The sequence below is a fragment of the Cavia porcellus genome, unplaced genomic scaffold (assembly GCF_034190915.1).
Source record: "Cavia porcellus strain 051 isolate PalLab524CR breed Dunkin Hartley unplaced genomic scaffold, mCavPor4.1 scaffold_8, whole genome shotgun sequence".
Classification (NCBI taxonomy): domain Eukaryota; kingdom Metazoa; phylum Chordata; class Mammalia; order Rodentia; family Caviidae; genus Cavia; species Cavia porcellus.
In genome coordinates this window covers 74,283,072-74,310,073 of record NW_026947491.1, presented here as the reverse complement: position 1 = coordinate 74,310,073, position 27,002 = coordinate 74,283,072, and the positions used below count along the sequence as shown (strand labels likewise).

The window sequence follows — 27,002 nt, the reverse complement described above, 5'->3', positions numbered from 1 at the left end:
GACAGGAAATAAGACAATTACAAAGCCTTGAAGCTTTCCTTTAAGAGAAATGCAAATCTTCCACCTAGGCAAATAGTTCTTTTTCTGTCTAGCGGTAGTTGCTGGAAGGAATTTAACAAAGCAACGATAACTAGACAGGAAAAAGTAATTTTCAAACACCTGATATGTACTCTGTGCTTTAAACAGGGCAAGTAAGTAGGAGATGGAGTTTTTCTATAATGAAAAAGTATAGGTAATATATAAAGCACTAGTAATCTCATTTTGGCTCAAATTTTTGGAAAAAAAAGTTCCAGCTGAAACGATTTCAGATAGAAAAGAATAGAACCTTTTTTTTAAAATTCAAAAACAAAAATAAATATTACATGAACATTCAATCCCCTTGTATCATCTTTTAGCAATGTTACAGCCCTTTTAAGAAAAAAATTAAACTAAATTATATTTCAGAGTAACAACTCTGAAAAGATTCAAACACAGCACAAACCTAAGTACTTTAGCAAGACAAAGTCCTTTTTCAACAAGAGCCATTTTAGTTTTTTTCGAATTAATGCACTTGGGTACATACCTGAATTAAGTCACTTCCTGGTGCTTGCCACAATTATCAATAAATAGCTATTAAACTGGTGGTGCAATGTGTTTACAGCTTATAAAATATTAAAGTAAAAATATCAAAATAGATAAAATATGGCAAAGAAAGATGTAACCTTCATAAGAAAAGTTGCATAATAGTTGTTTAAAAAGCAGTTATTCTCACAGATTTTTGGTCATCAATTGTAACTGCAATGTGAAACTATCCTGTGAAGTGTTTAAAAATATAAGTTATGTTGTACTAGTTTAATAAAGGTCTCCATCCCCACATCCTTAGACATTAGGCAACAATTATCTACAAACATAGGCTGTTCTGTTTTTGTCTTGTCCTAGACCATTCCTGCTAACAGCGAAGATCTAGCATTTTGGCAGTTCCATAAATACGTATCTAAAATTTCAGATAAAAGGAAAAATGTTTATGCTAGATTTGACTTTCATTTTACAGATAATGTCAATTATTAATTGTCCTTCAACTTTGTGCAAAAGCTTAAAATACTTATCAATTACTTTTACAGTTTATTATTTTCTTACTGTGTGTATTGTGTAGATTTGCCTCTGCTGGGTAAAAATGATTATGTCTTAAGTGAAACAATGCTGAAGACAGGGTGGAATAGTTTAGAATAAAGCAAAAGGGAGAAAGAAAAACATGATCAGATTTGGAGTTTTAAGAGAACTAGCTTTGCGTTGTAGTTCAGTTGCGGTGACCTCAGTGAAGAGTCCTTTAACATATTTATGCTCCAATTCTTTCACATATGCAATATTGAAATAACAACTTCTTACATGCTGTCAGAAAGATACGAAAAGTATAAGCAAATCAATATAGCAGGATGCTACAAAAGAGACAGTCTACTGGCGTCAAGGTCACTTTTCCTGGTCTCATTTTGCATATGTATCTCTAACTTATGTTGTTGCAAAGGCTTCATAATTTTTATTTCAATGGCTAGATAATATATTTCTGCATGCATATCAAAATTTTCTTAAATTCTCAACTATTGATTTTTAGTTTCAATCTCTCTCTCTTTTTGTACCAGGGACTAAATTCAGGGTCGTGCTGTGAATCCAGACCCAAATCCCTTTGTTGTTGAGACAGGGTCTGGCCTGCTGGCCTCGAACTTGTCAAACTTTTTCACAGTAGCTAAGATTACTGGTAAGCACCAGCTAGTTGCAACGTGCCTTTTCCTTCCATAATTAATCCTGCAAATATAGGCTACACCTGACTTTCAAAAACCTTTTGGTCAGGATGACTCAATGCTTATCAAGAAAACTACAGACGGTCAGTTTATAATTTTATACACCAATCCAAATAAACATAGCTCTAAATTATATGTGCAAAGCTCCACACTGGGAACTGAAAAACACTGCCCACTCCATCTTCATAAGAATTTTGATACCACATTACCATGATTATCTTGAGGTCCTTGACGCCTGGACACATTTCTGAATTATGTCTCCTCACAGTGCTTGCCACAAATATAAATAATCAGCTATTAAACTAACAGAAAGTGTGTGCACAGCCGGAATGAACAGAGATGCGAAGTAGATAAAATGCTCACTGCCTGCTACCCTGAGTGGGAAGAGTGGAAGCAGGGAGGGAGGACCGCTGGTGATGATCATTCTGTACCAACCAGAAGTAGAAGAGGCCTAGCAATGAGGCTGAGAAACTGGATATCTCTGTTAAACTTGATTTCTTGCTACCTACAGGGTCTGTACCTAAGCAAAGTGCTCATCAAAACTAGTCAAAGGTTACACTAAGGTCCAAACCACAGCTACCACTGAGAAGTGCGCACTTGAACAAGTGAGTGAACGATTTCGATTTCAGTTTCTTTTACAAATAGTAACAACAGTCCTTGCTTCATAGGGTGGCTGTGGGATCATATGAGAATAAAACACAAAATTGACTTTTCCCTTTTGCTTTACTCTTTTTCATCATTTTGAATATACAAACCAGAATCTTCTCGTGAGTGTGCCGGAACACCACTGATGCCAGATGCTGAGCACTGTAACTGGCGCTGTCTTTGCCAGCTTCCTAGGTTTCATTAGCCAAGTCTATAAATGATGGCTATGAAAACAGGTGGTGAAGTGTGCCAACCTGGCCACATAAATACACTTCACCATTTGTTTGTTAAATTGCAGCCTGAGATTCCTCTGTCCTTGAGAGGTACCCTCCTGCCATCCCATGACTGAATAAAATTTTAATATTTTAATATTATTCTATGAAAACACAGTTAGGAAGTTAAACTTGTGGTTCTGATGAATGAATTCTGAACACTAATGGTAATTGGGATTTTGTAATAGTTCTAGTATTGCATTATCCACAATAGCATGCTACTTATTAAACAAAAAAATATCAAAAATCAGTATTGTGAAGATAATGGAGATAAAGGATCACAAGGAAGCTCACATATACTCACTAACTGCCCTCCCTAAAATAATATTAAAAGTGAGCATATTTAAAAACATGCTTTCATATTTTTAAGCCAATACACATTTTAGATTCAGGTACAATATTTTAGTATGAACATAAATGTGTACATTGATAGAATTTTTATTTTAAAATTCTAAAAATTTGCATTATACAATGCTTAAAACATTATTCTAGCACCTTATTTAAATGATTTTAAACTGATAAAATTCACCAACAGTTCTGCTAAAATGTGAGCTAAATCAGTATCACTGAGCTAGGTAAGGGGTTTGAAAGTTATTTTGACATAAACATCTCAAGTGATTGTTAAACACCTATAAGGGAAAGAATGCATATCATTTTGTCTCTTCAAGGCCAGGGGCTTTGCATTTTAATAAGGCTGTCATGTCTTTCCTACACTGCAGTGGCTCAGGGGTCCTTAGATGCTTACGGGGCCAAATGCCTTCAGGTCTGCTAGCCTAGACACACAACCTTGAATTCAGAGCACCATGGGTATCATTCAGGTACCAGGCAGAAATGCAGAATTCCAGGCCCCACCTACTGAATCAGAATGTGAATTTTAACAAGATCCCTAGGTGTTTTGCATGCTCATTAAAATTTGAGAAGCACTGTTGTAAAGGTCACTTGTAGATCAAAGATTATATCATTTTACAGCTCTTGCAATGAAATTTCCTATAAGGGGTTGTACCTTGAAGAAAAAAAGTATGTCAGATCAAATATCTATCCCCTTGTAAAGAAGAAGTCTTTTGCTGGTTATGCAATTATTTAATTCAGTAAGTATTCAAGCAAAATTTTATTAACAGAAGCTGTCAGTGATTAAATGTCATTAGACAGAAGAAGAGGGTACGGAAATAAGACCATGTAAAGGGTTTCTGAACAGATTTGAAGACTATCTGGCCATATAACTGAATGCAAGAATTTCAGGTGGCTGTTATGTCCTAGTGTGATTGCTGTCTGCTAGCTGTAATGGGCTGGGGAAGAGAAATCCATGCACAACTAGTGCTATCTTCACCTACATACATTGTCTTTTATTGAAGACAGCTGATAAAATTTCTAGCATGTTCACCGAAGTAGGCAGCAGCTTGCAGCCAGGTAACATGAGACTTCTGGCTCTCAACAACAAAAGTCAACACTTGTTTCTTAATAGACTAGAAAGCAGAACTAGACCTTTCTTATCTCATTGAAGAGGACAAATGCTTTATATCAAAAGCATTAGATGGCAGTCCTACTGAGGCAGCAAATGATGGCTTTCTTCAAGGTAATTCTGCCTGAGCTGTTATTTCACTGTGGCCTTTGGCTTATTTCTCCAAGATTGGAGGAAATACATGAAATTAAAACAATGGAGTTTTAATGGGCTAGTGAAGAGCAAAGACAAGGTTTTGGAGGTCTGATTGTAGTCCGAGGCTCACTAATCTCAGCTGAGCTCATGGATATTCTGAACACACAGGATTAAAACGCAGTCATTTTTCTGGCTTTAGTTTATCATGTTGACCTGGAAAGAAATTTATGGAGGAGGGACAGTGGAACCATATGTGTCCTACAGATGGGAATTCATGTTTCTCTTGAGAACAGAACTAAAATGCTCAAGTTTGAAAAGAGGACTTGGAGGATATCAGAGCAAAGAAAAACGGACGTGGTCATGGTTTACTAATCTGATAGGAGTTGGAAAGCCCTGGGACAGGTGGGCTGTGTGCATACTGTTAGTTTCTACGCTGCTTCTCTTTCATGAGAGACAATCAACAGGCATGCAATGGTATGGAAAAGATGAAGTCAGAGACAATTGAGTAATAGTTTTAATTTTAAAAGTGTATTTGTCTCCCATTTTCCCTATTTTCAAAAGATCTGCTCATGTTGCTGAAATAATCTATAGTGTTGTATGAACTAAGTGACTTTTTTTTTTTTTGTCCTTTTGAGACAAGGTCTCACTACGCAGTTCAGGCTGGCCTTTAGCTCACTTTGTATCCAGGCCTGTCTTGAACTTACAACAATCCTCTTGCCTCAACCTCCCAAGTGCTGGGATTGCAGTTGTGTCCCACCACACCTGGCTTGAACTAAATTACTTTAAGAGTGAATAAATTCACCCTGAATTAGTCATTAATTAGTATGCTAGACATTTTAGGGTATATTTTCAAACTAGTCAATCTTCAGTTTTCTTTCTGAGTATAATCTGCAAATAAATGATTTATACATTGTAAAGTTTTTAATGGCTTTTCTCCTTACATAGTTATGAAATAATATTACTTCCTGCTATCATTCGACTGTATTTGCTGACATTGCTTACTCATGAATTTATTGGAGCAGTGATGGTATCATGATGGTCAAAAATTAAAGGTTTAAACATTTTAAGAAACGTATTAATGGAAAAGAGCATTTATGCAAAAAATGAGGAATCTGTTTCTTATACATAGCAGATGTTTAATAAGTAACTTTTCAATGGGTTTTTAGAATAATGGGCTGTAATTTTGGAAAAAGTACAGCACAGCTAGAGACAACATTAGCTACCTCAGTGTCCTCAGCTCCAATGTCATGCCCCTCCCCTGTGTCACTGGCATTCTTAGGGAGTGTTCTAAAGCCTCACTAAAACCCTGAATTCCCACTCTGACATACACAGGCATGTTCACACCCAAATGTTAAATTCTGGTAATCACTTCAAACCTCACTTGCAAATGTTTTTGCCTCTAACTATATTTGGCTTCTCTCTTCCACCTTGACTATAATAATCTCCTGCCAAATATGCATCTACAGCGTGAATTTGTAGCTCAGTATTTTGTATTTTAGATTTATCCGTCTTGACGTATGTGAGGTTGATTCTTTCACATGAATTCCATCGAATGCCTACCTTCTCTTAAGGATGGAGTAGAGACCATTTGAGGTTTTTCATCAATATTCTTGTGTATATCTCTGTACACAGTTGAAGGAGAGTTTCTCGAAGTAGAATTGCTGGATCACAGGTGATCTTTGAGTTCACTAAATCTTACTAACCAGCCTTTCAGACTCTAAAAGTGTATTACCCTCAATTAGACAACTATGACCAACTCCTCTTTTTCCTCTCTCTGAGACCCTCCAAGTTCTCTTTTTAAACTTCTACATTTTAGTCCTGTTCCCAATAGAAATATGTCTCACATGGTATCACTGTTCTTCCTCGATAAATTTAAAGGGGTTCCTTGTAATAACTGTGTCAACTAACCTTAACTGTCAACTTGATTAATTCACTTCACATGTCAACACCAAAACACTCTCAGGTGGTGTTTGTGGCTGCAATATTTATTCCAAGAAAGGAGTGATTCCTCTTTAGAAGCAACTTGAAGAACACTTTTTATATTTTACTTTCACATTAAACACCAGTCAAATTTGCTTCAGCTTCAAAGAATATGTTTATGTAAAATTAAATGCATGTTGGCTCTGGCCCCAGAGCTGTACTTTTTTTTTTTTTTTGTCTAAATGAAAAATGCTAAGAGACTCCCGAAGAGTTGACTGGATTATGAGGGCACTATACTAATCAGGGGATTAATCCACTGATACTCACAGCTCCATGAGCTGTTAGGAGGTAAGGGCCAGGCAGAGGTGGGGCCCTGGCAGCCTGCCTTTTTACTGTCTCTGTCTGGTGGTCTTCCCCTCTGCTAGGCCTGCCAGCCTCCACGGAGTGAACAACTTTGTTCTCCCATGATGCTTCCGTCTTCAAGCCAATTAACCATGGACCGAAACTTCTGAAACCATGAATCAAATCAAACCTTTACTCTTTTACACCGTGAGTGTTGGATATTCTGGGTCAAAAATGAAAAGGATGACCCATACATTCACTTTTTTATTTTTGGTGAAGTGAAAATTTTAAAAATAGTATATTCTATGCTCTATTTCCATTCTTTGATTACTAGAGAAGTAAATTCCATTTTCACAAGTTTATTAGCTTTTCATATTTTCTCCTCGATGGTCTGTCTTTTTACTATTTGGACGGAATAAGCTTTATAAGCGTTTACACTACCCGGTAATATTTGAAAGATAAGAACAGAAAGCCTGTAGTACCTCAAATCAGGGTCCACATAGGACTGTGGTATTTTCCAAGACTGAGAAATAGTTTCTAAACTGGTTTCTAAAGTAGAAAATAAATAATAGTAGTAAATAAAACTGAGACTCCTTGACACAGATTCATTTTCAGTGGAAGGAAAGGGTGGGGGCAGAAACCCAGGAAGCCATAGCATAGGCTTGAGTGAAGGACAGTAAGAACCCAAGAAGGTCTCACAGTAACCATGTCAGATCCTGGGCAGCCCCTGGCTAGCCAGCAGGAGGAATGAATTATTTTTATAGCCTCTGTCTTCCTCCATATACTTTGTTCTCTGTCTTTTCTCTTAGTTCTCTTTTTAGGACAGTCAGAAAATAATTTAAGGTGAACAAGGTGCTTCCATGTTCACCTAGCCATTCTCCACTTCTGTTGGAGTAACGTAAATTCCGTTTCTCAGTCCATTCCTAAATTTGGTCTCCTGTGATTCCTCAACCTTCAGTTCCTTCCTTTCTCCAGTCTGTCTCCAACCCAAACATGTCTCTTTCTAACACACAAATGACATTTCAGATTTCAACCTGTGACTATAAAACTTCCAGTCTTCAGCCAAATACCAAGAGATCCTTTACAATGTGGCGTCCCAAAGAATCCCTCAGTGTACATTCTGCCTGAGCCACGTGAAACTTCTATCTCTGTGTGTGCTTCTGAGTATTCATTCCTAAACAAAGTCCTTTTTCCATTCTCTCTTTTACAAATTTCTACTCATTCAAAAAAAAGTTATGCATAGCTTACATCTCTACGTTCTCATATTACTGTCTACATACATTAACTGCAACATTTACTGCAATGAATCATAGCTACTTGTTACATGTTTCTTTTTTTTGCTAGAAGTTGACAAACTCATTGAATTTGTTAACTGTCTTTCTATTGCCAGTGCCAGGCACTGACATATAAAACAAATTCCAACAAATGCTTGCTGAAAGAAGGCATTTTGTATGGTTTAGCAAAAAGAAATGACCCAGGAGTGATTAATTTTATACCAATCTCAATGAAATTTAACAAATACTTATTGAGCACCTACTATATGTCAAGGTTTCTGCCAGACACTACGTAAGTAATCAATAAGAAAGATATATTTTTAGAATGTGTGTGGTTCTAGCTAACTTTCAGTGTACTTCACGTCATTATCATAAGTTATTAGGAGGTATATATTTTTTAATCTCAATTATGCCCTCTATATTTAAGAAGTAGATACAAATTTTATTGATGCATTGACAGAAGTTCTACAGCGGGTTCCACACAGGATGAATTCACTGCCATCAAGGAGTTTATTGTCCAAAATAAAGACAAATTCATGCTATCCAAAGAAGGATCAGGTATTTCTAGAAGGAAGACAGTAAGCCTCAGCTGCAGAGGATAAGGTAGATTATTTTCTTCTGGATATAAGGCTATGAGAGAAGATGCATTTTTAGGTTTGCTTCAAGTCTTTTACAATTGCAGACTGAGAACAGTACATGAACTTTTGAAATTGGTGGGTGGCATCAAAATCTATTTTTCTCTTTTTAAATGCATTTTTACACTGTTGAGAGCAAAGTCCAGCGCAGAGTGTAGCCCTAATACATGAGAGACTAAATTGCAATTCATTTAGAGATTAAGCTATCTGTTGTGATATTCATGATATTAACCCTTCTGGGTCCAGACCAACTTGACAAAAAAAAAATCCCCATTAAAAATTCAATACTAATGTAATAAACCAAAGGATCTTCACAAAATAACATCCTGAAACAAACACTCACGAATAATGTACTGCTCTCAATTCAGAATGATACCTCTTGGTCAGATTTTGACTAAAGCACCTTTGCAAAAAAGATTTACGAAACTATAGCTAGAGCAAGAGAAAACAACACAGGAAATCTAACAACAGCAAGGCAAATTCTGACAGATAACAGAAATGGTTCATTTTGATTCTATTTGAACACAGTATTTGTTTTTGAAACAGCTGTGAATAAAACAAAACAGATATAGGTGATGAGACAGACACAAAGCTGTATTAAGGGACTAGTTTTGGTTTGTCAGTGACACTTTTTATTCTGTGTGCTCAATCCTTCCCTCCTACATCTGCCCCATCCCAGTCGGTCTTACAAGAACACTCATTTAACTGTTATGATCCATAATGTGAACTGCTATTCATTTTTGTGGCAGTCAAAATGCCAACAGCTGTGGTTGGCAAACAATGATTCAAACAAAATGATTTCAAAGGTGGTGGTCATTTCTAACAGGCTTTAAAGTACATCTAAATTAAGAATATGAGCTCAGGAATTACTTTCCACTGAAGATGACCCAATTTCAAAGTTTGGTTTCTTGATGTCCTTAATTTCATGGGGTCCGAAGGGGAAACCTTGGTCTCCAGCTAGCTGACTTGCACTAGTTGCTCTCCAAGGTTTTACAAAACACAATCTATACATTTTTTATTTCGATTTCCAATAGCTATGGCACTCTTCGTTTGAAGTAAAACTGCTAAATACATGCTCTACACAAGCAAAAAGTATCTGATGATTTAAACTAAATTCAGCCTAGAAAAATAATAAAGTAGTTTAAGAAACTCAGGAAAGAATATGTACAACAGACAAGCACCATCAATATGTTCAAAACATCAAGAACTATTGGACCTTAATAATTAGCTGCTACAAAATCCCAAAATCCCATTTCCTTTGAACCAAATTCTTTGCCCTTCACTGTTCCAAATATGATCTGAGCAACACAAATCACTCTACATTTACTCATTACTTTTTAGCATGAAGAAGAAGGATGAACATGTGTACACTTTCTGAGTCATAATCATGTTACAGAGAAGGTTTTTCAGCCTATGGTGCATCCAAGTACATGTGTGTGAGGCACGAGTATGCATTTATGTAATAAATGACCGCTTATTCCAAGGTGTAGAAATAAGTCATTGGAATAATTATGTCATTATTAAATCGTATTTCAGAAACATGTTTGAGGTTAGCATTACACTTACGTTATTTAAGAACTCAATTGTCGTGGAAGACAGAGATATAGACTCACTTTCTCCTGGGTTTTTGTTGTGCAAACCGATTACCTCTACATAATGTTAGATGTAGGAAAATCAGATATGTGTGTATAATGGATGGTACAGAAATAGCATATTGACATAACCAATGGTGTATTGGAATAAAGAATCAACAGATACCACAATGATTAAATTCAGGAGAATGTTCTGAACCTATTGTCCATAATTTCTCTAACTGACTTTCAGGTTCACAATAAAGATACAGTATTTGATTTAGTGGAAGCCAATTGAGGATACTCATTTGTGTATTGTAAAAACAACGAATTTATTCTCAAAAAAGATTACTGAGAATGTCTACTTTCTAAAACTATGAAAATGAGCATGTCAGAGGCGAGGCCTCAAAATAGTAGATTAAAATGAAATTTAGTTTAGCCATATACATTTTAAACAAGATTTTGAGTCTCACCTCTCTCTCTCTCTCTCTCTCTCTCAAGAAAGGAAATGAAAGAAAAAAGAAAAGAAAAAAGGTTTCTCAGTCAGTATAGCTTCTATAATACAGTATCACAGATAGGGTGCCTTGAAAAAAAAAAAACATGCATTTCTGAGTGTTCTCAGAACCTAGAAATATGACATCAAGGTTCTAGCATTATCAGGTTCTTGGTGAGGGACTACTTTCTGGCTATGTCCTCCCTGGATTTCCATGATGTGAGTGGACATGGAGAGAATCCCTCTTTGTCCATTTTATACAAGGATTTTTATTCCCATTATGCGGTCCCAGCCTCACAGTATAACCTAGCCCTAATTATTTCTCCAAAGCCTCACCTCTACATACTGTTAAATTAGAGTTAGCATTTCAATATATACATCCTTGAGGGACAGAAACATTCAGTCCAGAGCAGATAAGCAAGATGCTTTTTTTTTTGTCAAAAAGCAGATACAGAGTACAGTGTGAGCAAGCAAGATTAATGAAGGACAGTTTCATTCATGGACATCACACATCACCATGACACGAAGACACAGCAACTGTCCACACGTACAGAACGAACAGGAAGAAATACATTCCACTGAGCAAATTCACTGTGGTCTTTAGGCACATAGCAAGTGGAAAGTATTTTGAATATTCTGAGTGAGGACGATCCAATCAAACCTAACAGGCAGGAGCTAAGCAATTCCTCTGAGACCTTAAATCCTTCCAGGGACTACAACTAAAATGTAAACACACTGACTGATACATGGGATTCTATCCGTACTTTCCAAAGCCAAGGCTTTGTTGATACATGCTTAGAAAAATAATGATGCAAGATCTTCACCCATCATTTCGGAAAATGTTCCACCAACCAAAGTGAAGATGTCATGCTGCACTCTGAGCCATTACACATGCCACGGTGTCACACCTGCTGAAAACATGCAAAGAAATGAATGTGGCTTGTGTGACGACATGGCCAGTCAAAGGAGGTTTAAGGCAGAAATTCTGCAATTTATGTAACGTAAGCTCACATATTGCCTGTAAGGTCTTTCCACAGTATTGTGCATTTTTTCCTTTATCTGAAAAGTTCATCTCTGAAATAGCAGAAGCTGACTATAGCAATCATTTCCTAAGTTGGAGCATGTACAGTCAGTACGTTTTCACACCAGTATGGCTTTAAGGACTGGCTCCATGATATGCTTCTGAGTAATAACATTCAAGTTCTTACATTAAAAAGAATCTGCACTGCTTTTACCTAATTTACCTACCAATACTGCATCTCTGCCCTATTTTTGGAAACTCTACTTCTGCATCCCGCTTCCTTTGTCTAACCTGTTAATATAAAATAGAAATCAAGCAAGCAAATAACTAGCAGATAATGTGGCAATCACACATGTTCCCGTCCAAGCAACTACTAGCTTCAAATATGTTTATTGGATTTTTATTCACTCATATGCTGAAGGAACAACCAAAATAAGCCTTGAAAAGGAAGGTAGAACAAAGCAAATCATTTCAGATTCAATGAATATCATCTGCCAACTCTGTTTTGTTTTAGACTCATCTTCAAAACCGATTTAGGGAATCATCATGATTATATGCTTTAGGACAAATACGCTTACAAAATCACAGAGTAATACATTTTCACCAAGTCAAAGAACATGATTTTGTATTGACAATATAACAACCTTGAAATAGTGATCTGGTATTTGACTATATTAAAACTTGGCCCCTATCACTTTATCCACAGTTCATGTTTGAACAAGTGAAACAGAAAACACTTCTCTAGAATTCGAAGAAGTCATCTTTCGGTTGTTTTCTGTAAGAAACCAGAGGCATGTTTCTTTTCTGTAATTACACATTCGTTATTCTTAAAACAAAGTACCTTATGAATACTCCACTATCTAATTAAATTGTAGGCCATTTGTCTCATAAATGTTTAATGCCCATTGCATATAATAATTAAATCCATTTCAATACCTTGAAATGGCTCAAAGAAATTAAACCATGCTCTAATGCCTATAATTTGAAATTTTTATATAACTCAGTCAAAGATGGAATTTGAAGAACTTTGAAGTTCTTGATTGATCCAAGAGAAGAATTAAATGGTAATTATGAAGGTGATTTCCTAAAAAGTTAAATCCTGGATGCTAAGTGAGCACAACCTCTTCTAGCAGCCTCCAGAGGAAGAGCAGGGTACAGGCGCCTACTCCGTGAGCCAATTCAACTCTGAAACCACTTTATGGGAGGACAGGGACCATGGCCATTCCAAGACAGAGGAAGTGATGTCTTAAAGTGTCTCTCACTATATAAGACTGGGAGGATTGAAAGAACATTAATACCAGTGAAATATATTGAAAATTTTAATAAGAAAGTCACCAAAGGATATTTACATACTTACTTTGTGGTGCTTGTGACCAAGTCTAGGGCCTCCTGTGTGCTAGGCAAGTTTCTACCATTCAACTACACGCCCAGCTCCTGAAGGATCTTTTTGGAGGCTGAACATAATTAAAATGGTACTTCTCCCACAATCTTTTAACTATAATTTTTAAAGTTCTATGAGTTTATCTCATCCATTATGGGCAATTCATTTTTTAATTTTTTAAATGTAATGTGTTCACTTATTTATTCAATCAACATCTAAACCTCTAACTAGTCAGCATCTTCTACAGCATTGAGAGTCCAACAGTAAACAGAACACTCAAAATCTGAGCATATAAACTTATATTCGATGTATAATAATACATTGATAATAAGTGCAATAAATAGAACACATAGGGTATATTATGATATGTGCAGAAAAAGTGTAAATCACAGAAAGTGTTAACGGCATATAAAAGAGGGAAGAAGTCAGTGGATCGTATGTGGTTCACTTCTGGGCTAATAAAAACAGAACGTAAGAAAAGAATAAATATCCTTTTATATAGATGGATGGAATAATTACATGGATTTAGGGAAAGAATCTGCCAAGAGAGTGAAGAAAAGTGGGGTACAGTTGGAGGTACAGGAAGGGGCACTCTGGAAGCTGGGGAGGAAAGCGCCTCCAGGAGGAGCAAGAATTTATCTTAGAGTAAAACTGGCTCTGAGAGACAATGGATGTAATAAAAGAGAATTCTTGTACTTTTAACCAAAAAAAAAAAAAAAAAGGTTTAATGACAAAAGCCCCCAAAGCATGTTTGGAATGGACTCAAATAAAAATGCACATTTTTCTGTGATGGGGAAAGGGAGAAAGAAATGCAGGGTAGCTGGGTCAGAAATGGGATTAAGAAGGTGGTTTTTTTTTTGTTTTGTTTTTTTTTCTTTTTTGGCATGTTTTGATAACATAACCTCATGCTGAAATACTGATGGGAAAAACTTTTATGTATCAATATAAGAGATACAGAAAGTGACAGAGAGAGAGAGAGAGAGAGAGAGAGAGAGAGAGAGAGAGAGAGAGAACACAGAAGCACAAAAGAACAAACTCCTAGAGTGATACCATTCAAGAACAGAGGCACACAGTGAAAAAAACGAAGAGCTCAGTTTGAGGTAGAAGCAGGAAGGGCTCACCCATCACAACGGAGAAGAGGGAGCCCTGAAGACACCTACTGACTGACAGTTAGGTATGTTCCCGGAAGCCCAGTTCTCTCATATTACTTTCAAATTTCCGATCAAAGAGGAAATAATGTCACCAGCTGGTTAGGACCTTGATAAAGAGGGAGGCAGAGATTCTGGGAAGTTTGAGTGGGAGAATTAATACAAATAGTCATCTAGAAAAATGAGAGAGAAAATAGACTAATGGCCTACTTTCGAATTTAATTGAAGTAAGAGAGGATGTGAGGGACAGTGTGGTGAAGAATGAAACACAAGTGACTTCCCTAAATTGTAGGCTCGAGGCAAGGCTGATACATTTGGGAAATTGGCACCAAAGGTGGAGAAGACAGGGACAGGAAAAGGTGATCATGGTTGTAGAAAATAGCAATCAGAGAAGGAGGCTCTCTCAGAGTACAAGCTCTGTAAAATATTTTAAGGCCTGTGGAGTGATGCATAACAGGCCCCAAAAATGTACAGTTACATGGATATGAGGAATGAGGAATGGCTTGGGAGAGTGGGGCTTTTGGAAGAGATAAATAACAGAAAATGGTTCTAAGAAAGAAAATAACACAATTTTATTAACAAATGTTAGCACAAATGGGCTTTGGTTAAGATAACGTTTCTGATAATGTTAATTATTTTTCTGGTACTGGGGTCAGAACCCTGTGCCTTCACACTGAGCTAGACACACCCCCTTCTTTTTTCTTATTTTCAGACAGATCTTGATAGATCTTCCTGGCTCAGCATTCCGAAGAGCTGGGATTGCGGGTTTGCACCACCACACTGGGTGAATAATGTTAAATTCTTAATCTCCACATGCTACCACTTGACTTTAAGCACTGAAGTAGCTCTTGTGCTCTGGGAACTTTCACCACAAGAGCACATCCTAAGATGTTTCTATAATTGATAAATGCATTTCTTAAATGCCCTGGACCGCCCCAGCAGTCGTGCAGTTCGTGTTTTGCAATGTAGTTCAGCAGCCAGCTAAAATTAATACTAAATATGTTTTGACTTGTATCCAACAGTATTGAACAAATGAAAAATAAATTTGTAAATCAAGTGAATTAAAACAGCCGCATATTTAACTTGATAATTAGTGGTAATACTTTAATTTAAAAACTAAGCGTCACTACTCAGTGTGGTAAGCACAGGGTTTCTCTATTGCATGGGGCCACAGGAAGTCCCCTGAGCTTACAGCAAAGCTCACCTTTATCCATGTATCTGTAGCTGAGATCACAGTAAACTAGCAAAGGTCTATACTTTTATCTACTTTTGAAGACCTACAATGTCTCCAATGTTTTGGTTTTGTCGGTTTTGTTCTTTACTGTTTTGTTCAATTGTATTACAACTAATGATATAAGCAATTCTATTAGAGATAGCGGGAGGCATTATGGTAACCATTGTTGATCACCTTGTATTATGTTTTTATATTATCTATTATGTCCACCCTTTTGACTTGACCGATTCTGTTCTGTTATGTCACATTTGGTTTTACTCTCTTCCAAAAAAGCAATAAGAACCCCGTGGGAGCAATGAAACCCAAAATGTGTAATAGTCATTGTACAAAAGAGAGGAAAAGAAAGTGCTCTAAACTATATAACTGCATGTATATTTAAGTGTATAAGATAGAAAATGATATCACAGAGTTTTATTGGATCATTGAACAGAACTGTTTGCAGTATCATTGTTGGAATGTCCACTCTACAAGCTTTAATTTTGTGACTTGAACAATTATTTCTAAGATGGCAATATGTAATCCATTAACTAGTGATTTCCTACTGCGCATTTTTTTCTTCTGTAAATCTGTATAACTTGTACCACTTCAATGTTTTTTTTTTTCTTTTTTCTCTTCTCCTTAAAAAAAAAAAAAAAAAAAAAAAAGGTCTATGCGGGTGGCAGAGCATTTGAATCTTGTGAATTTCAGGTGAGTCTTATGTCCTTTCTCAGACATGAGCACACAAATGTATCATCCTGTCATTACATGATACATTTTATCTAGATTTGTATCATGTTTACTGTTTTATTTGTTCATGATTTTAGCTTGCACCTTAGATGCTCCTTGTGGAATTTTTTTCTATAGTACATGTTTTTTCTATAGTACATGTTTACATTTCTTGTGTGAGGTCTGGGCATATATAGAACAATCTATTTCACTTTTTCATTCCCTTTCTCTCCCTGTTTCCCCTGTGTCTTGATTTCTTTCCCCTTTGAGAATGATATATTTCCCTACTTACTATACTTGTGTTTGATTTTTTAACATGACATATCTATGTACAACACGGCTGGGACAGCTGAGGGAACTATACAATGATGTCTGGCATTTTCCCCTCCCCACATGGGCTTTAGATTAAGGATGACAGCATGAGGGAATGAAGCAAGAAACTAAAAATTATACATAATTACAAGTTACAGTGAAGGAACTGGTGGGGGTGGGAGTCCAGGGATCCTGCTCTCTCCGTTCTGTTCCATCCTCACCAACATTTTCCTGTCTAATCTGATCAATAGTCCAAAAGCTGCAGTCCAGAAACATAGACATCATCACTCCACACATAGCAACAAGCCAGCCATTCATTTTCACTAGGCAAGTGGCTGGCGGTCAGAATTTGTGAGCTGAAGGCAAGAAGGGCAAGAAAATTACAGAATTTTAGTCTTTCTCAGTTAGTTCTCATCCTCAGCCTCTTCTCACAACTAGTAGGAAGCACTCTGTAAGATTCAGGCCAAACTAGCCTGGATTGCACATGCCACACACCACAATCCTTGTCTTCCACCTGTTTGCGAAGCAGCATTACTATTTATCACAGCAGAGCGAGGTGACTGAGCTCCAGGAAGGCAGCTGTCTCAGTCTCCTGCCTCAGTCAGTCATCTTCCCCTGCTTCCTCCAAGGCAGGTCCTCCCCTAACAACCTGATGCCCTCACCTGCAGCAGCACTAAGCCCTCTAGGGGTTTGGAGCTCAGTTTATGTCTTTTTGTGTTTCCCTAACACTCCTGGCATCTGATTACATCAGGAGCACAGGTCAGCACATGGAATGTCCAAGCATGTTTCCGTCACCTCTGCTGCCTAAGCAATTTTTGACTCTGAAGCTAAGACTCTGAAGAAGGCCAGGAAAGTGGGTGAGCCACAGATAAGAAGCTTCAATGGCTTTTTTTTTGCCTTTGGTACTAGAGATCAAACTTAAGGGTACTCTGTCACTGAGCTACACGCCACTCCTTTATAAGTTGCCTGCATGGGACCTGAACTTAGGATGGTCTCAGCCTACCCCACTGTTGAGGTGTGTCACTGCACCTGGCTCCATGGTTAGTTAGCTTCTTAATAAATTTTTTCTTAACCTCAAGACTGTGATACCTACGAGGTTCTGTTGCCTGAATTTATAGCCCTCCAATCTCAAACAACCTCCCGCCCCAAGTAGAGTTCAACTGATTCCCCTCTGGATACTTTCCCAGGATTACAGAGCAGAGGCTCACTCAGGCTTTCTTCACTTTTAGTTTTACAGAGTTTTGCTGTGGGCAGGGACAGCATTTTAGAATCACAATCAATCTTATACACACTTAACTCCATTTTAAAGATGGCAAAACAGAAATCCAGAGAGGCTGACTTACCCACAGTATATATTGGCACTACCAAGACTGAATGGATTAGACACCAGCTATTTTGACTCCTAAACCAGATCTTTTTTCTTTCTACCATTTCACAAGATATGCAAAAGCATAATATACTGGAAAAGAGAAAGAAGGCGCCCATTTTCATGAATAATGTTTACCAATCTTCAGTCATTTGAGCGCCAGGGAAAACTGTAGGGTTTACTAAATAAAAGAGGTTAACTGGGCGCTACAATTTTAGGCAAACAAATTACATTTCTTTCTTAAGAGTTCTTTCAACCTGCCATAATGGAAACAAACATAAAGGCCTGAGGGACAGAACATTTATAAGCACAGAAAACATGTCTGATTCAGCCTACCTTTCCCAGCTATGTCAGCTTAGTCCTGGGATGGTAAACGGTCACATATTCCTAAGGTTCAACCTATCCAAATTTGGGGCATATTCCTCCAAAATGAGAAAGCTTACCTCCCAGTGTCTCATGAAAGAAAATGAGTTTGCAGAGTTATCCGGTCCTCATCCTTCCTATTTTCAGGTCTCTGAATGAGGTTAGAATGAGGTAGGAAGCTTCAGTCTAACCAAAGAAGTGAATTCAGAGCCCTCTTCAACCTGGATTACCTCCTCAGCAGCCTCCAGCGAGCGGAATCAGTCTCTCCTGGCTAGCAAGCTGACTAGGGGCCCTGTCTGTACCTACCTATGACACAGAAAAGCCCAATGGGTGAGCAAGGTGGACGAGGAGGGCCCAGGTCACCTGCAAGCTTGCTAGTGATGAGTGAGGACTTTCTCTGGGGCAGATCCTGTGGGGTGGAGATCAGTCGCCAGGTTCTTGTCTGGTCCTGAACTTGACAGCTGCTTATTCTTCATCTTGGCCTTGGCCATGTTGTAGTCTCCTGAGTCAAAGTACTTCTGTCCTTTCTGGAGTCTCTTAAGAGCAGCTCAGAGCCTCCAGGCTTTTGTCCTAGGCTTGGATACTGGTTTTTCACTTTGCCTCCTCAGCTCTCTCTGGAAAAATATTTTCTTCCTCTTGCATGTCCTGTTTCTCTATGCCAGTCAGCTCTACAGGTTTCTCATCTTCTTGCTTCTGGGACATAGTGGAGCTGGGACTTTGAGGTGTAGGGGGATTGGAATGTCAACCAGGAGGGGTGATGGGGACAATTTGACCTGCTGCTTCAGCTCCTCTCACTATGGCTACTCAGTTTTTATTGTCTTTGATTTTTATCTTTATTTATAATTTGGGTTTCTCATAAAAAGAAACTGATATTTAAGCTTGTGTACCTGATTGATTTTATTTAACATTAAGATCTCAATATCCAAGGAGAGCACACAGATGACTAAAGTTTATCATTCTTCATAGCTGAGTAGTATTCCATTATACATAAATACCACATTTTCTTTATTTATTCATTCACCTGTTGATGGGTGCATAGTCTACTTGCAAGATTTGGTAACATGAATTGTGTTACTATCATCAGTAAATCAAATAATAACAAATTCTAGCAAAGTATTTGTTGGGAAAAAAGGAAACCTTCTATGCTCTCATTGGAAATTAATATATCACTATGGAAATCAGGATGTAGATTTCTCAACAACCTAAAACTAGAAATTTTATTTGGCCCAGATATTTTCCTTATAGGTGTCTTTCCAAAATGATGAAAGATACTATATCACAGTGATATGTGCCTGCTTATGTTTATAGTAGCACAGTTCATAACAGTTAAATCTTGCAACTATTTTTCTTCCAAAGTACATACCTTACAGATTATTTTTTAGTAAATAAATTTTTTTTAAAAAATATTCTTTTATTAAGTGATTATTGGTTGCAATATTTTTTCACTTTTTGATTTCCTAAAGAATCTTTGCCATCATTTTTGAAAGATAATCCCAGATTTTATGAAATTAGAGATTTATATTTAGTACCTTAAACTGATTATCCCATAGTCTTGTGGCTGCTGATTTAATGTGCTCTGGATAGAACTGGCACGTAAGCCTCTTTTCCTTCTGGATGATTTCAGGTTAGGATCTCTGTCTCTACTATTCTATCAGATTATCAGGGAAAGTCAAGGTAAAGATTTCTATTCTTTTTAAATTTGAAACACAGTGTACTATGTATCTTTTAACCATCCTAGAAAATTCAATATTGGATTTCATACTCTGAATAGGGCTCTGAGTAGATATTAGATATCCTCGGATTTCTCTTCATGATAGACCTCTGATTTTCCTTTTTGATGTGGCCACCTAGATATTTTGCTCAAATATATTTTTATGTTGGTATGCTCACTTGTGTCTGACTGCTGTTTAACTGACTTTTTAACAGATAATGCTATTTTTCGAAGATCATTATATTATCTATTTCTTAAAAATCCATACAAAGTTATTCTACATTACTTATGAAAATTCAGTATCTATCCTCTCTGAAAATCTAAATTTTTTTTGTTGACCCTCACTCAGGATGATTGCTTCATTATAGTCATATGATCTCTGCATTTTCTTTACATAACTGCATGATCCTACTCAGAGAAATCAACAAGGCTTAAATTTGGGATGCTCTTCTACCGAGAGGATTTGTCTGCTTTTAACAAACAGCCGGAAATACTAACAAAATCCAAAGCCACATCATTTCACTTTGAGGTTTTTGAAACTAATGGGAATTATAGGCTCAGCTTTACCACACTGATGCAGCCATAAGATTTATTAGCAGGGATGCATGGCTGATAGGTTCCAGGCACAGGATAACCATGCCTGCTCAGGTGACCTGCCACTGAGATCCCAAATTCCAGTATGCCATGGTTCTGTTTTCCGTCACACTACTCCCCACTTTTGTCCCTCCTGAAATTTCAACAGAATTTTAGGTAATAAAAGTCTGTTTTTTACCAAGTTGTGCATGGTGTCACACATCTGTAATACAGTACTTGGGAGGCTGAGTCAGGAGAATCATCACAAGTTCAAGGCCAGGCTGGGCTACTGCCTACTAAGCCCCTGTCTCAGAAAAACCAACTAACCAACCAATTAACAAACAACACACAAACAAACAGAAACTAGTGCTTTGTCTTCTGCTACACAAAAGGATTTATTATTATATTGTTATATATTATATAATATTATACTGTTACCATTATTATTGGCATTGTTGGGGGCTCACACCCAGGGCTTTGTTATGTGAGACAAATACTGCACCTCTGAGCTACATCCTCAGTCCTGAAAAAAGTAATTTTAAAGTTCATGGATGTTTTGGCAGTCTCAAGAACTGGCATCAAAATAGTTTGAGGGTGAAAACTTAATGAATATGAGGTCAACAACAATTATGAAGGTGCAGCTTGTATATAATGCTTTCCAAACAACAGGGGGTAAAAAAGAATTTGATCTTACTTACTTTTTTTTTCAAATTTAAGGAAAGAGATGGAGTGGCAAATGCAAATAAGCAACACTAACCAAGACGTACAGGCAGCTAATGAAATACTCTATCATCCTCCTGGAAATGTTACCACTTCTGGAAATACTCCACCCTGTTTATCTTACAATTGAGGACCACTAAAAACCCACAGTTTATTTATCAAAAGCATCAACCCACAGTCCATTCTTATCATGCACATGACTATTTTGCATTGTGACAAACTCCTTTTAAGATAATACAGAAAAAATGTCAATTTGACGTTATATTTTTAGCAGAGCAATTCTATGGCTTGCCAAGATGAACTCTAATTTCATCTACACAAAATGAAAAGGAATTTGCCTTCCTTCATCTCTCTTTTCCCTTTATTATTATGCAGTAAATTTTAGAGCAAGTCTATTGGAGTCCAAGCATTGCTACTTAACAGACTAAATATATTTGCCCCTTTCGTCACTTATAGAAAGGATAAAAAATGGCCTACCTTATCTGCCACCAGGATTGATATTCACAGGATGGTAAGAGACTCATGTGACTACTTTCTCTGCTATATATCAGGAAGGAAATTTTTCCCATGTGGGCACAAATAAACCCACAGATATCTTTGCACTTTACATTCCTGACACTGGACAAGGTCTATCTATGCACCTGCAAGGAGCAGTGTGCAAGCCAGTCACATATGCGTAACTGCCAGCTGTAATATTTCGGAGTCATCTTCATAACATTGTTACCCACACTGTGTATGCAATTTCCCTAGTGAAAACAGCATTAGCAGGCTATTAACCTTAAGCATGGCAAGTTATTTTCATTTTCATGCAAGTATTTGTTCAAAATGTATTATATACAAAGCCCCAGTTCTTCTCTTGTCTTACTGTTTTAGTAGGTCAGAAAGTCTTTCTTCCATTAATTATAATATAGATACCGCGTAGTTCTTTGCTACTTTGATGTTTTTCAAAGCACGTATAATTACATGATCTAAATTGATCCTTGTAATTGACCCTGAGAGATCCTGACACTGATGGATTAAATTGTTCAATGAAACACAATCAGTAAGCAGCACAGCTGGGCCCAAATGCCCAGCTCTCCCCATTTCTGTTCCTTGCCTTTCTATAATGACAGTGACATCCCGATTGTTATTCTATCATAGGCATTTGAATAGGCTGGACCAACACTATTCTACATCTATAATTTAAGTGTATAACAGAGGGAGCAAATAAAAGACAAAGACTTCAAAAAACTGAATTTCTTTTTTTGAGCCAACATGAATTTTCTATGATTTTTGGAAAAAAGACTATTATTTGCAGTCTGTGAAATAATTTCCAATTTAGGCTTTATTTTATTTCATTAGTCAACAAAGGAAAATAAATCAATAATTGCTTGAATAAGACAATATTTGTACTTTACAATTGCCCCACTGCTGCCAAACAAGATTAAACTTGTGATGTTTAGATAAATAGTGTTAAAGATTATTTAATCAAAGCCCATACTTCACTGAAATTTTGTCTTTAAATGTGAAACATCACAAACAATCATGCTAAATGTATGAGTTACTGTAATTTACTTCACTTAAAAATTGACTTCTCGTGTGTCACATTCTATGGAGTGAAAAGCAATTTAAAACACGATCAGTATTGTTTATGGATAGTTGCTGACATACGAGAAAAGCCAAGATAAGACACGACCTGCAGAGTGGCTACGAAAACCAACAATACAATGGAGATATTTCTTAAGTAATTAGAAATATGTGCTAGGGAGCATGTCTACTTTCTGGGAGTAACTTTCAGTGGTTTTATAATAGTGATTTCAGTGCTTCTTAGTTCTTACAAGTGGAAAAAATACTACAATTGAAATCTACTCTTATCAGGATTTTTAGTGAAAAAAAATGTTAAAGATAAATAAAATACAGAATAATCTCACATACACAGTCACCTTGGGAAACATTACAAGATTTCCTTCCAAGCCGTTTGATATATTTAATTACATTTTGTTCAGAAGATAACAAAAAGGCCTCAGAGTCGAAGGATGTTGATAAACACACTGTCCAGTGAAAATAGTTTCAAAAAGCTCTATTCCAAAATCATATACACATCTAATGGCAAGAAGGATCACTTCTAAGCTAACGGGAAGATTTGAAGTTTAGCCTTCACTTTAAAATTCACTATATATATGATTCTCGAAAAACTATTCAACATTGCCAAGTCAGATTTGTAACTTGAAAATAAAATCAAAGTCCACCTTTCTCTATGCTATATATGAGAAACAAATGATACACTAAATATGAAGTTCAAAAATACTATGAAAGTTGAAAAATTATTTATTTATTTATTTATTTATTTTTTGAAAAATTATTTAAAAAATTTTAAAATTTTACAGAAATTCATGCTATCACTTGACAGCATGTTAGCAAAATAAAAGTCACTGTATTTTAGTGATAATATGCAAACTTCCAGGTGGTAATTTTTTACTAGAATACAACTAGATAAGGATGAAGGCAACTCATTTGGACCCTCTGGTCTCACAGGAGGTATGGCTATTCCACATTCCTATTCCCCAGTTAATTTTCCTACTTTTAATAAAAAAAAAAAAAAAAAAAAAAAAAGTAAAGGCTTCAGAGAATGTAAGTAAGGCAAGAAAACCCAAAATGGGAAAAAGAACATTTTTTTTTTTCACTAAACATGTGAAACCTAAGCTCTGTATTGTAAATGTTTAAGCTGAAGAACAATGACAATAGACTATGGAAAATCTCTTAACTTGGTTTTCTCACAAAAGGCCTGTGTGGAATCCTCAACATGTTTCAGTGTGACACATATATTAATAAATGTCTTCAGCACCAAAGTCAAAACCTTGATTGGTGCACTGAAATGTTCTTCTTAATACTGGAGGAATTTAGCACCAGGAGATTCAAAACAGTGTATGTTTAAACTCTGGCTCTAAATCATTATTATATATCTTAAAAATCCAAAGTAAGGAGAAAGAGATGTTGTGCATAGTTACAATTTTATTACAGAAAAGGAAATTAAGTCTTCTTCATTTGTTTGTCTATGGGGTTATTTCTATTTAGTTTGAAAATATTCATTACTGTTACAAATCTTTATCATGAATGCCAAAGAGAAATATCTACTGTGTAAGAAAGAACAAAATTCGGCTTTTAATCAAGAAATTAGGAGTTTTCCGGGAAATAAGTGTGAAGGTAGACTGTCTCACATTTTATTGTTTTGCAACATATAAATCTCTGAAAAAACCCTCCAACTTCTGTAGGAGCCCAGGGACATTAAGAAAGTCTGATGATTACAAACAAAAACATCTCAGCAATGGCAATGGATATATAGTGCAGCAGTCCATTAAGAGCACATGACAGAGCCATCGGGTATTTAGGTTGTTTCTACTTTCTTTGCTATTAGAAACAATACTGAAATACACAGAGATGCTATTTTAACATAAATCTGCAGGGATGAATTCATGGGGCCAAGAAGAATAGGCTAAAGTATAGGGACAAAGGGAAAATTTCAACAGAATGGAAGGGTCAAATGTGTAATATTGCAGAGCTGTTTGCATTCAGTGGTACAGAAAGGTGGAAAGTAACCAGAGAGGTGCTCCGAAGCTCCGCTTGTGTGCATGGACAGAGGGGTGGGGTGCCTTGCTACCAGGAGAGGAGCTTATTCTCTATTTATTTGGTTGGTACAAAAACATTCCCTAGAAAAATGTTTTGGTGGATAAGTATACAAAACTTGTGTACAGTGTACAAAGCTTGCCTAGAATATGTAAGACTATGGGTTTGATCCTCAACAATGCAGTAAAGACAAGTGTTAATTTGTTTCTGGAAAAAAGGTGTGGAAGACCCATCAACAAAATGTAAAATCAAAGAGAGTTTTTAATGGTAATATGAGAGGATGTGTTTTAGAAAGATGTAATGAAGATGACAGATTTGAAAAACAGATTGTGAGGGACTTGAGGCTTGAGACAAAAAGCAGTGACAGGCTTCTTTTAAAATTTTGTATGAGGGGGCTGGGAATTTGGTTTAGTGGCATAAGCACCTGCCTGGCAAGCACGAGGTCATGAGTTTGATCCTCAGTACCAGAAAAAAAAAATCCCCCAAATCCTATGAGGAACTGTGGAACTTTAAGCTAAGGTTAAAAGAGAGATAAAAGGGATTAGGACTGCACCAGTCTCTGTGGCTGTCTGATAGGATTTGCTTACTGAAAATGAGGAAAGAGGAAAGAAAGTTAAAGGTAACAGTGACATTATTAGTGTGGTCATTTGAATGGAGGGTAAATGTAGCAACTGATAGGAAGAATCCTGATGGAAAATATGTTCTGAGATAGAAGGACACAGTCTCTTCATCTGACAGTATCATTTTCTTCTCATCTCTACTTAAGATCAAACCAGTCCTCTTGACAGCATAAACGGCTGCAATGGCCCCTTAACTGTCTCCTGGTTTCCAGCTTGTCCCTCTAATCTGTTCTCCACAGAGTAGCCCCAGACATCTTTCTAAAATTAAAAGTAATTAATCTTCACACCTAAGTCACCCAAGGGGTCTTACTTCGTACTTAGCAAATTAATTTTTTCCACAGTACCGGGAATTGTACCTAAGGTCTTCACAGTGAGCTCCATCCTCGGGCCTTTCTACTTTTTAGACAGGCTCTCACCAGTTTGCTGCATTGCCCAGGTTTGGTTTGAACTGCAATCCTCTTGTCTCAGTCTCCCAGATTTTTGGGATTACAGGTGTGCCCCACCAGGCCTGGCTACAAACTAGTTCTTGTCTGACCTATGAATCTCTTGGCTCCTGCCTTTCCTGTCCTATACACTGACTTCCCACCTGCTTTCCTTCTGTTTAGAGCTACTCCTGGTTCTATCTTTGGTCTCCTTATTTTTGCTTGGCTAAACCTTGTTCCTCTCCTGTATCTCATGTTTTAGGGATGCTAAAAAGTGATTATTCAATCTACAGTATTCCTCCTTCTTTATCATGTCTTACTTTCTTATGCCTTATACTTTGTTTTGCATTGTTTAGTACTATTCTATGGTATGCACTGTCAAAAAATATTTTGTTGTTCCTCCACACTCTCACAATAAAAACGTTCATGTAAACAGAAGAAACTTTATTTACCTTTCTTCCCACTTGTTCTTAATGCCTAGGGCAGTTCTGGAAAGGCATTCAATAAATACAGTATTCATTAAATACAGTGACTGAACAGTATACTGTGTCTTGAGTGTCCTATAGAACAACTATGTGCAGAAGACTATCATAGGGGGTCACTGCTGCAGACTGTTTCAAAGCTTGGGTATCTGAGGAGGTATGAGGATGTGACCCTGATGTCTAGTGCAGGCACACAGAGGCACACACAATTATGTAACCATGACTTAGCACAGGCTACTACTATGCAGGTGTTACATGCTTAAGTCAGTATACAAGAATGTAAATATGTGATAACAACATATATAAAGGTCGAACAATAAAGAGGCTTTCAGTTTTGTGGATGTTGGTCCCATGTGCATTTTCCCTGAGGATCACACAAAAATTCCCCTTTAGACTCCCGCCCTGACAAGTAGTGTAGGCAGCAAGATGGCGAGGTGAGTGTCCCCATGGTGTCTATGGAAACAGTGTCTGACAGCAAGGAAGAGCCCCCGTGAGGAGGTGCCAACATGTTTTCCCCAGCTCTCCTGGATTATCCAAAGTCAAGAACTATGGAGTGGTCCACCTGATGCCCAGGGATGTTTTGAATGCCTTAGAAGTGATAGATATGCAAACGGCCTTCTCCTGTCCCTCCAGGAATCCGGGGTGGGGGTGGCTTGGGTATTCTTTACTCTTTTCTGAGGTGGAACAACCTCATCTGGCAAGCAGATCAGTTACAATGAACCCAGGAGGACTTGGAGCAGCAATTGGTTGCTGCAGAGGTCATATCATGAGACACAAGGAATACCATCTCTTCTGAGAGAATCTCCCAAAGTGTAAGTCC

At 37.1% G+C, this 27,002-nt stretch overlaps 1 protein-coding gene and 1 pseudogene across 2 annotated transcripts in view; both read right to left on the bottom strand.

The window, feature by feature from the left end:
• LOC134477368 (alpha-endosulfine-like) lies at positions 1-25,046 on the bottom strand (annotated as a pseudogene).
• Tmtc2 (transmembrane O-mannosyltransferase targeting cadherins 2) overlaps positions 1-27,002 on the bottom strand; it is a 372,199-nt gene that overhangs the window by 2,670 nt on the left and 342,527 nt on the right. The window lies entirely within an intron of this gene.